This window comes from Pelophylax lessonae (genome assembly GCF_965119305.1).
Source record: "Pelophylax lessonae genome assembly, chromosome: 3".
NCBI classification, from domain to species: domain Eukaryota; kingdom Metazoa; phylum Chordata; class Amphibia; order Anura; family Ranidae; genus Pelophylax; species Pelophylax lessonae.
This window is the reverse complement of record NC_138770.1, coordinates 585,845,466-585,862,014: the sequence shown is the minus strand read 5'-3', so window position 1 is coordinate 585,862,014 and position 16,549 is coordinate 585,845,466.

Genomic DNA, 16,549 nt, shown 5'->3' with positions numbered 1-16,549 from the left:
GCAGGAAAGAACCACTTGTACAGCTGGAATTCTATTACAAAGGCAAACAACACAGTGTGCCTAACTCAAGTGCAGCCTGGTTAAGTACTCCATGTTCTCTATCTCAAAGATCACTTTATGTAATGAAGATCTGTGGAAGTGTCATGTAAATTTTATTAAACGATTGTTCTGAATGAGTGTTCCAATTTGCTTCAAAGAAACATTGTTAAGGAGGACTCTTGGAATAATTTCAGCACAAAGTAATGTAGATTAAGTGGCACTTTTCAAGTAGTTATCTTTTAGAATCAGAGCCCATCTTACATTCTTACGTGATTGCTAGAAAAAAAAAAATTCTTGACAGGGGAACATTTTATTTTCGAAATCCATATGACAATGTGGTCAGGATCAGAGGCCATTGAAATCACATTTTTTGCCCCCGCTCTCCGTTTCTGATGAAATCATTAAGGTTCTAGTAAATCTCAAAGAATGCATGTAGTAACTAACCGCATTTAACGACCAGCTTGTTTGAGTGTTTACAACCTGTTAGCTAACAAACTGGTCATTAGCTGATAATAAAAATCTACTTTTCTCTTGTTTTCCTTTATTATCGTGATCAGACCTACCAAGCATTTTAATAAATAATTGAGGTAGTTTGATTGTAAGGTGCATTTTTCATTAACGTTCTACTCCTGTACCCCAATTTCCATTATAATGTCCACCTATTTTGATAGGATAGTTACAGAGTTTATGCAGCTTTTCTTGAATGTGTGAATTATTTTATAAACAATACAACATTATAGCAAAAAGAGGGCAGTGGGAACTCAGTCCCGGGACAAGGTCAACTAGAGCCCAGGAAGAACATGCCAATGCCAAATTGTGCCCCCCCCCCGCAGATGTATGAGCATTAAGTGTCAGCAACCCCCCCAAAATAAATCAAACACTAATCTGCATGCTTACCCCCCAAGTTCCCAGCTCAAATCCTCCCTCTCCCCATATGCCTCCAGCACAAATACCCCCTCCCCAGTAAAAAATATCTTCCCCCTCCTAGCACAAAACCCTCTCCTCCCCACTCCAAAATCCCCCCTCCCAGCACAAATTCACCTTCCCAATCCCCCATCCTAGCACAAATCCCCCCTCCACACAAATTTTCCCTCCTAACACAAATCGACCAACCTAAAAGAAAGAAAAATTAAATTTATGGCACAAACCCCTCCAAATTCCCCCTCCTAGTACAAACACTCTTCCCTTTCTAACACAAATCCCCTCAAATCACCACTCCTAGCACACCTCCCCAAATTTGCCTTCCTAGAACAATTCTTACCCCCTGCCCCCACTAAACTCCCCTTCTCAACACAAATCGCCTCCCCCCTCAATCTCCTTGTGGTGCCACCCCCCCATCTCACATGATACCACAGTGCCCAGGGAAGCTGCCCCTCCTGCCCACCCCGTGTTGGAGCTGCTATAAAACTTGATAATGAATGACATAGTTAGTCTGGTTGAAAAAAGACACAAGTCCATCTAGTTCAACCAATAAAATGGGAACAAAAATCATACACTCTTATATACACAATCCTAAACCCACAGTTGATCCAGAGGAAGGCAAAAAAAAAAAAGACCAGCAAAGCATAATCCAATTTGCTCAGGTGGAAGAAAAAAGTCCTTCCTGATCCCCCAAATAGCTGTATTATCTAAACTGTGGCAAAAAAATCGATAAATTTACTGACTATTTGTTAAAATTTAAACCATAACTCCTAACCTGAACTTTTTTTGCCTTTGGATTTGGATTGGATGTAAAAGTTAAAGTCACTATCAGGTTTGTAATACTGTCTGTGGCCCTGCCCTGCTGGCGAGAATCCCCCTCCCTTCATATACTGGTAACAATTTTGTTACTGTTACAGGAAGTAAAGGTAAATCTCGCATGAAGACACAGACAGCAATAGAAATGCTATTTTTCCAGCATGGGGGAAGTCTGAAATCTTGTCAACAATTTATTGCTGTGTGTGCTCCCTCAAAGCATTCCATTCTCTGGTCTACCCAAATGTGAAAAAAACATTGATTAATATTTAAAAAAATAAATACACATGGCTAATTTTTTGGTGTCTGATTTGAGAATTTTCAATGTGATAAAAGAGTAAGCCTTTAAACATATTAGTTAAACAATGGTTAGCAGTTTTTAGGTCTCCAAACCAACCCACTCAAAGAGGCAATGGGACATTTTAGATTTGCACAAGTAGCCATAAGAAGGAAAATTTAAAAAAGCTCAATAGCTCTGGTGAGGTGGATCCCACACAGCAAAGCTTCCCTTGATGGGCTCTCAACAGTAGCTCAAACCATAGAAACACAGTAAGGAACACCAGAGCAAAATCAGATGAAAGGGTCCAAGACAGTGACGTCAGGGGGGCTGAACCGGGGTATAGCACTGGGTGGGCCCCAAAAAAGCCACAGGTTTCGTGGTGCTGAATCAGAATTGATAGCCCAAGTCATGAATCCAGGCCAGGCGGCAGGCAGGCCCAATCTGATCCGATCCTCTGCTTTTGCTGCCTGGGCCTCTCCTGCACTGGTTGCTAGTATCACTTGCTGCCTGGCGTCTAGCAACCAGTGACATCACCGTCGTCACGTGACAGCCAGGAGAAAATAAGGCCCCAGCATTCAAAGTGGAGGAGGATTTAAATTCCTCCTCTGTGCCTATAATTGGCTCCACCCACCTTCCTCCAATGCCTCCAGGCTCCATCGTCTCCGGGCGGCAGCGTGACTCAGAGCTGAGGGAAGGGACAGGGAGCATCAGAATACAGAATGCTACTGTTTAGTCCATTAGACATCAGGTGAGTGGGCTTGCATTGTGCAGCTGGCAACCATCCATTCCAGTCTTTAAACTTTCACTTGTATTAAAGAAGTAATGTGGTATGTTGATCTTTATTGAGTTTAATTAATGCAGAAATTATTTTTTGCCCAGTTGTGGTTTGTATCTCATTTCCAAAATATGTTGTGCTGAGCTATTAGTGCTACGGATAGAATAATTAAACAAATCAGAAATCTTTCTTTCGCCACTTTTTTGTGATAAGGCACTGCGTTATTTTACTGAGAATCGGTGGTCGTGCGATGATGTACCTGAATAAAATTTATGTCCTTTTTTCCCCACAAATAGAGCTTTCTTTTGGTGGTATTTGATCACCACTTCGGTTTTTATTTTTTGCACTAGAAACAAAAAAAACAATATTTTTTACTTTCTGTTATAAAACATCCAATACAAAAATGTAAAAAATCTAATTTCTTCATCAATTTATTCCAGTATGTATTCTGCTACATGTTTTTGGTAAAAAAACAAAATATTTATCTAAATAGAATACAATGTGTGTGTGTATGATTGCCCCTGGGAGTCTGCCTGAAGTTAGAGGGGACCACTCCGGAAGAGATCTGGGATCCAGTGTCAGCTAGCTGTAAAGGGAGTACCTAGGTTGAGTACCCTGAAACTACAGAGGGGGTACATAGTCAGTGGACCCTGAAGAGTTCAAGGTCAAAGGGGGCACCTGCAGTTGGGCCCTGAATTGCACAGAGCGTGCCAGTTAAAGTGACAGCTATACAGAGTTCTACAATATACTACCTCAAGCTGTTCAAGGCGGGGGAAAGTATTCAGTGACTTTCATAGTACAACAGTGTCAGGAGTTCTACAGTTCTCAGTCTTGGATCTTCTGCATTATAAGTCGAGGATTCAGCACTTCTTCTGTTCTATAGAGTGTTCTCAGAGTCAGTGAGCGTTGGCTGGCACCGGCTGGCGTAGAGGAAGTGCCAACGGCATTTCAGAAGTAAATTCCCAATTGTATTTAGTTTAAGCCTCAAGGAGTATCCTACTCATTCCCTTCTCCCATGCCCTTTATTCCAATAAAAACCACAAACAAAGATGCTGGAGTTGTCGCTGCTTCAGTTGTCACACCCAGGGTCGCAGCTCACATGGGCTGGAGAGATTACCGCTACTAATGACAGACCCACATCAGGCTATAGGCCTGGAAACCTTGCTACATATATATATATATATATATATATATATATATATATATATATATATATATATATATATATATATATTTATATATATATTATGATTACAGATACTTACATTATATAGTGCTGTCAGTTTATGCAGCGCTTTACACATATATATTGTACATTCACATCAGTCCCTTACCCTCAAGGAGCTACATATGTACAGTATACTAGGGACAATTTAGACAGGGGTCAATTACCCTTCCAGCATGTCTTTGGAGTGTGGGAGGAAACCCACACAGGCCCAGGGAGAACATGCAAACTCCAGGCAAGTAGTGTCATGGTTGGGAATTTTATCAATGACCCTAGTGCTGATAGGCGGGAGTTCTAACCACTTAGCCACTCTGCTGCCCACTATATTGCTAAAGAAAACCTTGTTTACACTATTAGCTGCAAGGTACTCAAAATTTGTTTTCTACTTTACTACAGTATTATCATTTACCTTTTGCAGACCATGTAATGTATATGTGTGGCGGCACGATGGGTGGACCTGAACATCCACATGATGCACATACTGTATGTGTTAATGGTGACTGGGCTGAGTGCATGCTCTTAGCACAGTTACCAACAGCTCACAGTCTCTAGTTCTGATTGTGAGCTGTTGGGATGAGCTCTCATTCAAGTGACTGCAGCAACAGCCAATCACAGTGGTCACATGATTGGAAACTCTGCCCCCCCCCCCACTTAAGATTCAGTTAAATGGCTGTAGCATGTTGGCAGGAAGGGATTCATTTTGTGGTAATATCTAACTGTATACATTGCAATGTTCTATATGCTCAGCATACTCATGTTTAAGCCTAAATCTTCGGCTGATAGAATATATTGAGATTTGCTCTTTTTTTTTTTTTATCAGTATCAGTATTGTAAACCAGCCCTTTCAGTTTTTCTTTTTTTTTTCCTTTTTTTTCTTTTCTTTTCCAATTTTTGTTTAAAGCATCACATGAAATATAATTGTTATTTAATGAGGTACATTTAATATTTGCACCACAATTTGGAATCAATGTGCTCATGCACCCCATACATAATTTACAACCACTGTAAATGAATATTTAAGAGGCAAGGGAGCTTCTTACTATGAGGCTGTAAACAGTTTGCACAATAGGTTATCTGCTTTGCAGCAAAAGAGAAAAAAATGATGGATATCCCCCGCACAAGTTGATGAGAAAGTATTGTGTCTGCCATGCCTAATTGATTGTGGCAGGATAACCTTACGTTCCTAGCTGCTACGGTTGCATTTTATTTGCTGCTTGCAATGAGCAGATGTGCTGGCTATTTTGGTCACTCCTCACCTTTGTCTACATGTAGCATCAATCACTTTAATTATAATGGGACAAGAAACCATATACTGAAAAAGAAAAAGGCTGCGCAAACCCAACAACCTTCATTCCTGACAGATTTTCCCCTAAATCGAAACAATTCACTAGGTAACCCAGCTGGGGTTCATATGCTTTTGATTACTCTGGGCTATTTAGTTCCACAAGATGACATGCTGCTTAATGGACTTTTAATGGTTATAGGTTCCTTTCTCTCTCTCCCCGGTTTAATGAGCTTCACCAGTTTGTTGCTAATGCCCTGTAGATATTTGGCAAGGGGCCAGATGAGATGTTACAATTTACTTCTTTCCAACCCTTTGCAGTATGAATGCTCAGCCAGTGTTGGTAAAATATGTTGCCAATCATATTATTACGCAGGAGTTAATAATTAAATAAAATTAGAGTCCTAATAATTACATAATCTATGAATTCACCTTGTCATTAACGTTTTGCAGGAAACATTTGTATGCTGTAAACCATTTTCTTTGCTTCCATAGAAATAAATAAGTAATAGATGTTTTGGTTTATGGTTTTGCTTTTAAAGATTTCTTCAATTTTCAAATGATAATAATGAAAGGCATATAATATATTACACTAAGAACAGTTTTTGCTAAGTTCTGGGTAGAGTATACCTACAACTAGGTATCTTTTTTTGTGTTCCATTGGGGGGATTTTGCTTCAGTGTCCTCAAGACAGAGGACAAGACAAGGAAATCTCTCTAAAGTGAGGAAAATTCACTCTAATGACCCATACACACTATACAATTGTCTTTTGATTTTTTCCTTCAGATTTACCAAAATCATATAATATGAGGTCAAACCTAAACACTTTCAATTTGTATGCAATCAGGCAGGCCCTTGCACTACATTGTTGAAGGTAAATATACAGGAAATCTAACAACAAAAGTTGTATAGTGTGTATCCAGCTTTAGACCACTGTCACGGAAACAAGCACACCCATTGAAAGGTTTAAGCTGGATACACACTATACAACTTTTGTGGTCAGATTTCCTTTAGAAGCAAGGGCCTGCCTGATTGCATACAAATTGAAAGTGTTTAGATTTTACCTCATATTATATGGTTTTGGTAAATCTAAAGGAAAAAATCTAAAGACAATTGTATAGTGTGTATGGCCCATTACCCTCACCTACTGTCCTGTTGACAACTGAAAACCTTTAATTTTCTCTCTTTCTGTCAAAGTGACAAAAGTCATAAGGACAGAGAGAGAGGGTGAATATTCCCAGCAGGGACATAGACAGCAATAAAAGCTCATTAGGGGTTCATAGCTCTTACCATTCTACAGTATCTAAGACAAAATAATGTTTGGTTTTAAATATACTTTAACTATAATGCCTAGTGCACTGTGCCTATATGACAAGGGTGATGGTGGGAAAAGAGAAATAACTAGAGACATCGAACTAGGATATGACAATATATGCATTGTGAACGTATTCATAAACTTTTGGTGGTTAGCAAATAAAAAGATTGCCTTATCTTGATGTTTGCCAACCAATCATCCTATAACAGTTCTGTTTGTTCTCACTCATCACCTTTATATCCTTACCAACTTGCTTGGCTTACTAAAACAGCCTGTCTTGTCACTTCTTACTAGCACCATAAGTCATAGTCATTTACCAAGTAACAGTGTTCACGGCAAGCTCTCACCAAATCTTGTCTTTTTCGCAATAGGTTTCTGACATATCCATTGAAATATAGGGTCTAAGATGCCTTTGGAATTATCAGTGTAGTCTGTTGGTGACCAAGAATCAGAGTTAGGCAGCAAATGTGAACGTTTTAAGGACAGTGTTAGAAGATTCAGTGTAGTTTCCTGTTTGTCCTGCACATCGAAGAATCCATCATCAACATTTTTTTTTTCTTAAAAATGTACCAGCCTCAACAAAAATATTTTATTTTTAAGGTAACTGTTATTGTTGGCTGACAAATACTGATCAAGATTTTTTTGTTTGTTGCCAAAGTAAAACAAAATGAAAGTGGGGCTCCAGGCAAAAAGCTAAGTAAGCACACGTCCATCCTTGAGTTAAAGGAGAAGTGTGGTCCAAGCTTTTTTGGCCATACTTCTCCTATGGGTCACAGGATACAGTTCGTTTTTCACTCCTGTGACCTGTTTGCAGCCAGCAGCAGACTAAAGCCCACTGTCAGCTGACATCGCTCAGCTGGACTAGGCTGGGGGAAGATCACAATCACTCCAAAGACATGCTGGTAGGTTAATTGGATCCTGTATAAAAAATTGACCCTACTGTGTATGTATGTGAGTTAGGGACCTTAGATTGTAAGCTCCTTGAGGGCAGGGACTGATGTGAATGTGCAATGTATATGTAAAGCGCTGCGTAAATTGACAGCGCTATATAAGTACCTGAAATAAATAAATAAATCTACCCAGATCCCTGGAGCAGCATCTGGCTCAGCTTTTCAGCTGCACTGCTGGGAGACTTAGCTGCTTCCTCCCCCCTCCCCCCAAGCCCAGCACTCCAGTGAGTGCTGGAGGGGCAGAGCAGAGAGCCATTGACTGATAATCACAGTTCTCTGCTCATAGCGGAGGGGGGAACTAAGCGAACAGTGGTGTTTGATCATTCAGTTCGCACTGCAGAGGCGGTGGGGGACATGCAGCATTGGATCTTCCATTTGAGGATGCCCCACAGATGCTCAATAGGGTTAAGGTCTGGAGACATGCTTGGCCAGTTCATCACCTTTACCCCCCAGCTTCTTTGATAAGGCAGTAGTCGTCTAGAATGTGTGTTTGGGATCGCTAACATGTTGGAATACTGCCCTGCGGCCCAGTCTCCGAAGGGAGGAGATCATAATCTGCTTCAGTATGTCACAGTACCTGTTGGTATTCATGGTTCCCTCAATGAACTGTAGCTCCCCAGTGCCGACAACACTCATGCAGGCCCAGACCATGACACTTCCAGCACAATGCTTGACTGAAGGCAAGACACACTTGTCTTTGTACTTCTCACCTGGTTGCTACCACACACGCTTGACACCATCTGAACCAAATAGGTTTATCTTGGTGTCATCAGACCACACGACATGGTTCCTGTAATCCATGTCTTTAGTCTGATTGTCTTCAGCAAACTGTTTGCAGGCTTTCTTGTGCATCATCTTTAGAAGAGACTTCCTTTCTGGGATGACAGCCATGCAGACCAATTTGTTGCAGTGTGCGACGTATGGTTGGAGCACTGACAGGCTGACCCCCCACCCCTTCAACCTGTGCAGCAATGTTGGCAGCACTCATATGTCTATTTCCCAAAGACAACCTCTGGATATGACACTGAGCATGTGCACTCAACTTCTTTGGTCGACCAAGGCGAGGCCTGTTCTTGTTGGAACCTGTCCTGTTAAACCGCTGTATAGTCTTGGCCACCATGCTGCAACTCAGTTTCAGGGTCTTGGCAATCTTCTTATAGCCCAGGTCTTCTTTATGTAGAGCAACAATTATTTTTTTTAAGATCCTCAGAGAGTTCATTGCCATGAGCTGCCATGTTGAACTTCCAGTGACCAGTATGAGAGAGTAAGAGCGATAACACCAAATTAAACACACATGCTCCCCATTCACACCTGAGACCTTGTAACACTAATGAGTCACATGACACAGAGGAGGGAAAATGGCTAATTGGGCCCAATTCTGACATTTTCACTTAGGGGTGTACTCACTTTTGTTGCCAGCAGTTTTGACATTAAGGGCTGTGTGTTGAGTTATTTTGAGGGGACAGCAAATTTACACCGCTATACAAGCTGTGCACTCACTACTTTACATTGTAGCAAAGCGTCATTTCTTCAGTGTTATCACATGAAAAGATATAATAAAATATTTACAAAAATGTGAGGGGTGTACTCATTTTTGTGAGATAATGTATGCCACATCAAGACAAAGTATCCCACACATGATGCTTTCAATCAGAGTTTTGCATTTAAAACATGCTTTCGTTGATAAAAAACAAACTTTTAACATAATCTGTTACCATATGTGACTACTACCTACTAACACTATCATGGAAGAGAAGAGACATAGACTCTAACGCTGGGTTCATATATATGCGAATTGGATGCATTTTGTACTGCATCCAAGTTGCATAACATGTGAGTGTGACCGGCTTTCAATTAAGCTGGTTCACACATGTCCAGAGCGGATGGGGTGCAGTTTTGAAAAGGGTCCTGTGCATTTTTGGGTCCAGTTCAGGTGTGCTTTCAGGGAAAGATTTGTACCTGAATCACACCAGAACTGGTAAATAGAAAAGCACAGGACACCGGACTGCAAACCGCAGCTGCAAATATGTGAACCCTGCCCTAAGGACAACCTAGTACACATACGGACTTATAATACATTTTGTAGGAAACAAAATGCCCCAGCAGGCTCAGAGCTGCCATTCAAGTAAGATAAAAAGAGGATAGGCAGTATGGCGCTCATAGGCTGTGCTACAGGTTGTCAGCTGCAATGCAAGATTAAATACCAAGGTAAGGATGTATACCCTGGGGGGACCTGGATACAGGTCAGCTGGTGATTAGGGTGGGTATGCACAAGGGGGAGAAAATTACAGGCCTTGGGCAAGTCCCTAAATAAGGGAAATAAAGTCAACCTGGAATCCAATGTGGGATGAACCGGTCCGGGATGCATCCAGGGATGGATGGATAGATGAAAAGGGCACTCAGGGCTGCTGTCCGTAAGGAGTGAAGTCAACTCTGTGCAGGAAGTAGAAAGAGAGGGGAGAGCGCCTTTTGAGTGTGGTAAAAGATATTTATTTCAACAATGATGTAGTAACTTACATACAAGTTAGGGTCATAGCGGGTCAGACGTGGCGCTTCAGCAGTGGCTGATGATGTAGTCAGTTTCCGAGCATTCAGGCTGTCCCTGGGTTCCGGAGGGCTGGAGAGGCCTGCTCTTGTCTTCCGGATCCCCTAGAGTAGCGGTGAGGAGGCTGGAGCTGCGGCCGGCGGCTTGTGGCTTGCGGCGGCGGCTGACGTCACAGGAGTGCAGGCAGGAACTGTGGGCAGTCAGGGCTCACAACGCATTTCGGAGTCTGCGCGGAAGTCCGATCCTGGACATGCGCACTCCTTTGTCAAGTATGCAAGTATGAAATTGACAACTCCTTCAGTGTCAAATGCCTAAAAAGTTTGGAGGAATATTGCAAGTGAATAAAAAAAAAATGTTATGGAAACAAAATAAAAATGAATAAAATGATGTGCTTTTACCTGCAAACTTTATGATGATGATAGCATCTCTTTAAACACTATGTTTAATAGTTTAAGAATCCACTTGATTGTCATAATAAAATTTTAAATTGCTATTATTATTCTTTTATAATTTCTCCAACAAAATATTACAAAAGAATCACTGCAAATATAGACTTCGCTAAGCTCCCCGTTCATTACAATTCCCATGTTGTCTGCTAAACGTTAAACAAAAGTCTTTTTGTACAATATTAATAAGCTTTCAGCACTCCGTGGCCAAGCTCCTTGTTGTCATCAGAATAAGTCATGTGTGGCAAAAGCCCTTATATGTGAAAGTTTGTTTTCTTAAATGATTTGCCCAGTTTGGTATTCAAGCTCTTTGTCTTGTTATAAAAGGAAATGTTTGTTTGTTTTGTGCAGCAAAAAGGTTCACGATACCAGAACAGCGAAGATGAATACAACTTTGTTTCTCTAAGAACTATTCTTTGACCACGTTTGTGTTCTTGCTTACATTTTTGGAGAGTGTATTCCTTTTTGCTAGCAACTTTTGGATACCTGGGAAGAAAAAATGTTTTTATTAAACAATTAAATTTGTAGAAAGGAGATGTTATTTTTCTTTGGACACACTTTGTAAAGAAGTGGCTACAGCCTAGTTGGGTTTCCTGTCATGAATCCAATTCTTACGTAATGCTAATGAATTAAAGGAGCAGCAATGTTTGGTAATAAATTAGTTTACAGAACAAGAAATTTGTACCCAGCATAGGAACACATATTTTTTTTTTACAAAGGAAGAAAAAAGATCACAAATATTGTGCTTTTTGCAAAACCTACAACTCATATAGTCATTAAAAGATTAAGTTTTAAAAATGAAGTGAGGTAGGACATCACATCAAGGTCCTCTACTGCAAGCAATTCGTGGCAAATAGGCACTTTTATGCTCAAATGCCCGCACAAGAAACCCAAGATTAAGGTTATTTAAGGGGGAATCATTATTGGGTGCCCACAGTATTAGATCACTGAGAGAAGGCTAAAATGGTTGATCTCTCTCCACCATTCCAGAGAGAGTCCAAAATGCTGCACTTTACAGGGTAACTCCACATTCATGGGGGGAAAAACCAGCAAATAAAGAAAAAATAATAAAGAGTATACAATTGTGACATAAATAATATTATAATTGAATGTTATTAAAAATGACCTTTCCTTTTCAATCTGCAGCTGTTGTAATTTTCTGAATTTGCAATGCAATATGGCTACCTGGAGCTGTTCTGTATACAGAATGTCTACTGACCACACCCCCAGAAACACCATTTCCTGCTTGTGTGATTAGCTCACCAATTTTCCCAGAAGTCTGCTTAACCACTTAAGCCCCGGAAGATTTTACCCCCTTCCTGACCAGGCCCTATGTTGCGATTCGGCACTGCGTGACTTTAACGGACCATTGCACGGTAGTGCGACGCTGTACCTAAACCGTCCTTTTTTCCCACAAGCAGAGCTTTCTTTTGGTGGTATTTGATCACCTCTGCGATTTTTTGATCATGCGCTATAAACCAAAAAAGTGTGACAATTTTGCAAAAATAACAATATTTTTCAAATTTTTTTATATGAAATTCCCCAAAAAAAAATGTAAAAATCAAATTTTTTAACATTTTTGGCCAATTTGTTTTCTGCTTCATATGTAAAAAAAATCGCAATAAGCAGATTTTGCACAAACGTTATTGCGTTTACTAACTAAGGGAAAATTTTTTGTCATTTTTGTTGTTTTTTTTTTTAACGAGTAATGGTGGCGATCTGTGATTTTTTTTTTTGCGGGACTGCGACATTGCGGCGGACAGATCGGACCCTTGACTGACATTTTTGACACTTTTGGGGGTACCAGTGACATTACTACAGTAATCAGTGCTATACATATGCACTGTTACTGTAAAAATGACACTGGCAGGGAAGGGGTTAACATAGCAGGACCGTATGATCTCTACTGTTACACAGGGAAGAATGACAGGCGGCTTTGTTTACATTAGCTGCCTGTCTTTCTCCCTCTGTAACTGACGATCGCAAGTGACCGGCGGACATTGGGTCTGCCGGTCACTCACGCGGAGGTGTCCGTGAACGAGCAGGGGCGGGAGCGCGCCTCCTGGGGGCGCGCGCCCGCTCACTATTGGCTCCCAGGCTAGTGACGTACCGGTACGTCACTTTGCCTGCACGGGGCTGACCGCCGCAGTATATGTACTTGCGGTGGTCGGCAAGAGGTTAAGATACAAGTCTTCTGGCATCCCCTGCATAAAAATGTCATTTTTGTGAAATTATTTACCAATAGGATCACTTCTAAAGGGAGCAGATGTCCTCATTAAAGCCCTGAAGCTGCCACAACGGATAGATACTTATGAAACCACTCCCATTTGACCCACAAGGCACAGAGAAACAAACAATTTCTTCAGAATAACAAAAGGTAGGAATCTGCAACAAAGTTTGTTAAAATTCCTTCAATGTACAGAGATCACCCAGAGGGGAATGTTTTTTTTCTCAACAAAAGTGGAGTTACGCTTTAAGGATATACTGTGCAAGTCACAGGATCCCCTCTGCTGACCAATATGCCCCGATCCTCGGATCCCTGAAAGGAGAAGCAGAGGTTGTGGAGACTTCCTCAGGATTCAGGGATAGGAGGGGATTCTTAGGCATGTGGAGTAGTCGTTTTGAAGGTTTTTTTTTACGTTTTTTTCTTGGACTCTGTTTTGATAACAATTTTTAGGACAATACATGTGGTACTTTGAAAAAATAAGAATATTACAAATTATTTAACTGTTTTGTCACTTTCCAGTTTGCACTAAGTTGGGGGCTTTAGTTTTATCTTTTTAAAGGAAACTCATCTGTGACCACCTATTTTTCTTTTATTGTAAAATAAATCATGTTTGGATGCCATTGCTGTATTTAAGCCAAGCTAAATGTAAAAGTTAAAACAGGCCAAAAAAAACAGTTTCTCTGACCCTGTTCATCAAAATTATACTATCCATAACACCACACACACACGGCTTAACCCTTTCACTGCCAGAATCATTTTTGTGTTTTTTTTTGTACATATGTTAAAGATTAGTTAACCACCCCAAATGGTATATAAAGTATTTTCTTAAGGCAGAGAACCTGGAAAATATAATAGTGGGGGTTTCAAGCCTCTTTGATCCTGTCCTCTCTGATCCTCACCTTCTTCCACTGTCCACAATCCATCTGCTGATAAAACAGAGCCTTAGGGGCAAGCTGCACATGCTCAGTTTGGTGTGTATTGCTAGAGATTTTTTTTTTCTTGGGAGGCTACATGTGATCAGCACAGGGCCAATCAGTACTGTCCTGACAGAAGTCAGGAATCCTGCAGCCTCATAGGACAGTTAGAGGAGTATAAGAACTCCTCTAGCAAGCTTTAACCAGACACTGATAAAACTCACAAGACTGCTATATACTGCTGATGAGAAAAGGTATTTAGTAGTTTATATTTACTAAAATCAAGGCTTTTTTTCAGGGGAACACAGTTTCCGTTACCTCCAGGACTGACTGTATGTAATGGCAAGAGGTGCTGTGGTGTGCTTTAGAATCTATTGATGCTCCCTGCTGGGGATCTATTCTAGCAGTTTATGCTAGGAGAGGTCTACCATTGAAGGAGGGGCCTATTGTTGCTGGCTGTTGGAGTGTCTATTAATGCTGACTGTGGGGAGATCTATTGTTGCTGCCGGGAGTCTATTGTTGCTAGGGGGGAAGTTTTGTTGCAGGTGGTCCATATTGTTGTTAGGGGGATCTATTGCTGCTGGCGGGGGGACCCTGGCTAAAATAATTTCCATGTTCTGTGCGTGACCAGATATAGTGAATGCAGGGTCCTGGGTTTAGTAACACTTTAAATATAAGTACATCAGTTTTCTTTCAGGGCCTGTTCACATTAGTTGTATGCTAAAATGCTCTGTTTTAGTGTGCAACTGCTGTCTATTTTAGCAGGCATTAAAAGGGCAGTGCAAAGCTTTGGTTTAGCGCATCTCGCTGTTTACATATTTTTTTTAATGCTTTTTAAACTTGCTTAACCACTTGCCGACCGCGTAACATACATTTACTGTGGCAGGTTGGCTCTATTGTGCGAAATCACGTACCTGTACTTTATTTTGTGCAATAGCCTCTAGGTGGTGCGGTAGCGCCACCGGAGACCCAATTGCAAGCTCATTGGAGAGAGTGGGAGCCAATCAGCGGGACCTGCCACCAGCCACCCACGATCGTTCCCAATAAAGGCAGATCTTGTGTTTCTGCTAAGCAGGAACACAGATCTCTATCTTCCTCCAGTCAGAGTAACCCCCCCACAGTTAGCAAGCACCCCATCGGAACACAGTTAACCCTTTGATTGACCCTGATATTAACCCTCTTCACTACCAGTGTCATTAGTACAGTAACAGTGATATTTTTTTAGCACTGTTCACTGTATTGGTGTCACTGGTCCCCAAAAAATGTCAAAAGTGTAAGTTAGTGTCCGATTTGTATGCCGCAATGTCGCAGGCCTGCTATAAGTCCTGCTGATCGCCGCCATTATTAGTAAAAAAAAAATAAATAAAAATTCCATACAAATATCCCATTGTTTGTAGACGCTATAACTTTTGCACAAACCAATCAATATACGCTTATTGGGATTTCTTTTTTTTTTTTTATTTACCAAAAATATGTATCAGAATACATATTGGCCTAAATTGATGAAGAAATTAGATTTTTTACATTTTTTTTTTTTTTTTACATTTTTTAATTAGACATGTTTTATAGCAGAATGTACAGGTAAAACATAGTTGTTTTTTATTTATTTATTTTTTTTGTTTATAGGGCAAAAGAGGTGATCAAATACCACCAAAAGAACGCTTTATTTTTGGGGGAAAAAAAGGACATCAATTTTATTTTGGTACAACGTCGCAAGACCACGCAATTGTAAGTTAAACAAACGCAGTGCCGTATCGCAAAAAAATGACGTGGTCACGAAGGGGGTAAAACCTTCCAGGGCTAAAGTACTTAAGAGGGCAGTGCAAAGTGCATCTCGCTATTTACATTTTTTTTTTTTTTTCTTTTTAAACTTGCTTAAACTAAAACTTGCTTTAAACTTGCTTTTAAAACACAGCTACTGTATTGATGACCACAATTTTCTTTTAAAAAACCTCTACAGTGGCTGTCATGTTGAACAGTTTCAGCAGTTTATAGAAAAAAAAAACATGTTTTTTTATTATTTGTAACTAGTAGAAATTTTTATGTTCTTTGTTAAACAGTAAGCAGCATGAAAAATATCAGGTTTGCTTAACAAGCTACACATACAATATATTTACTTATAGATTTTTTTTTTTTGCTCTGATGTTCTTTTGTTCCATTTAAAAAGGCACACTGGTTTTCCTTTGTTTGGCCCACTTTAAAATGGCTTTCTGTATTGTTTTCTTATCATCGGTTTTGCATCAGCACATACAGTGACGGAGGCCATGCTGAAGTAGGCTTTTACAATGGCAGTGATAAATTCTGCACATCCAGGCTTTGGTGACAACATACATTACAGAGGAGATAAGACAGAGGCAGTCAGCACTTTGAGATAGAATAAAAGGAGGGAATTTCAGGACTGGAATGCTAGACATGGCAGACAGATAAAATCCCCAGCTACATGAACAGAGAGCAGATCATCAGGAAATCCCAGAGCAAGGAGGAATGGGAGGAATAATCACCTCACAGGAAACATTCAGACAGGATAATTGGCATAAAGAATGAAGATTAAAATCTGCACTTATTTCAGCTTAAACCAGTCACTTCATTCCCAAATGGAGATGTAAGAATGGGAATGTGTGAAATGCATTGGGAAGATGGCGCCCCTGCTAAATATAAAAGAAGACTAAAACTAAGTGCAGTCACTGATTAGTCCTTTGAGGACAACCCCACCTAATAAATATCTTCTGGATTCCATAGCAAATTCATTTCCATAAGGGCCTCAATTAGGTGTTTATATTTTTATTGTTTCCCTGTGTAGCGCCCTACTAGACAGGT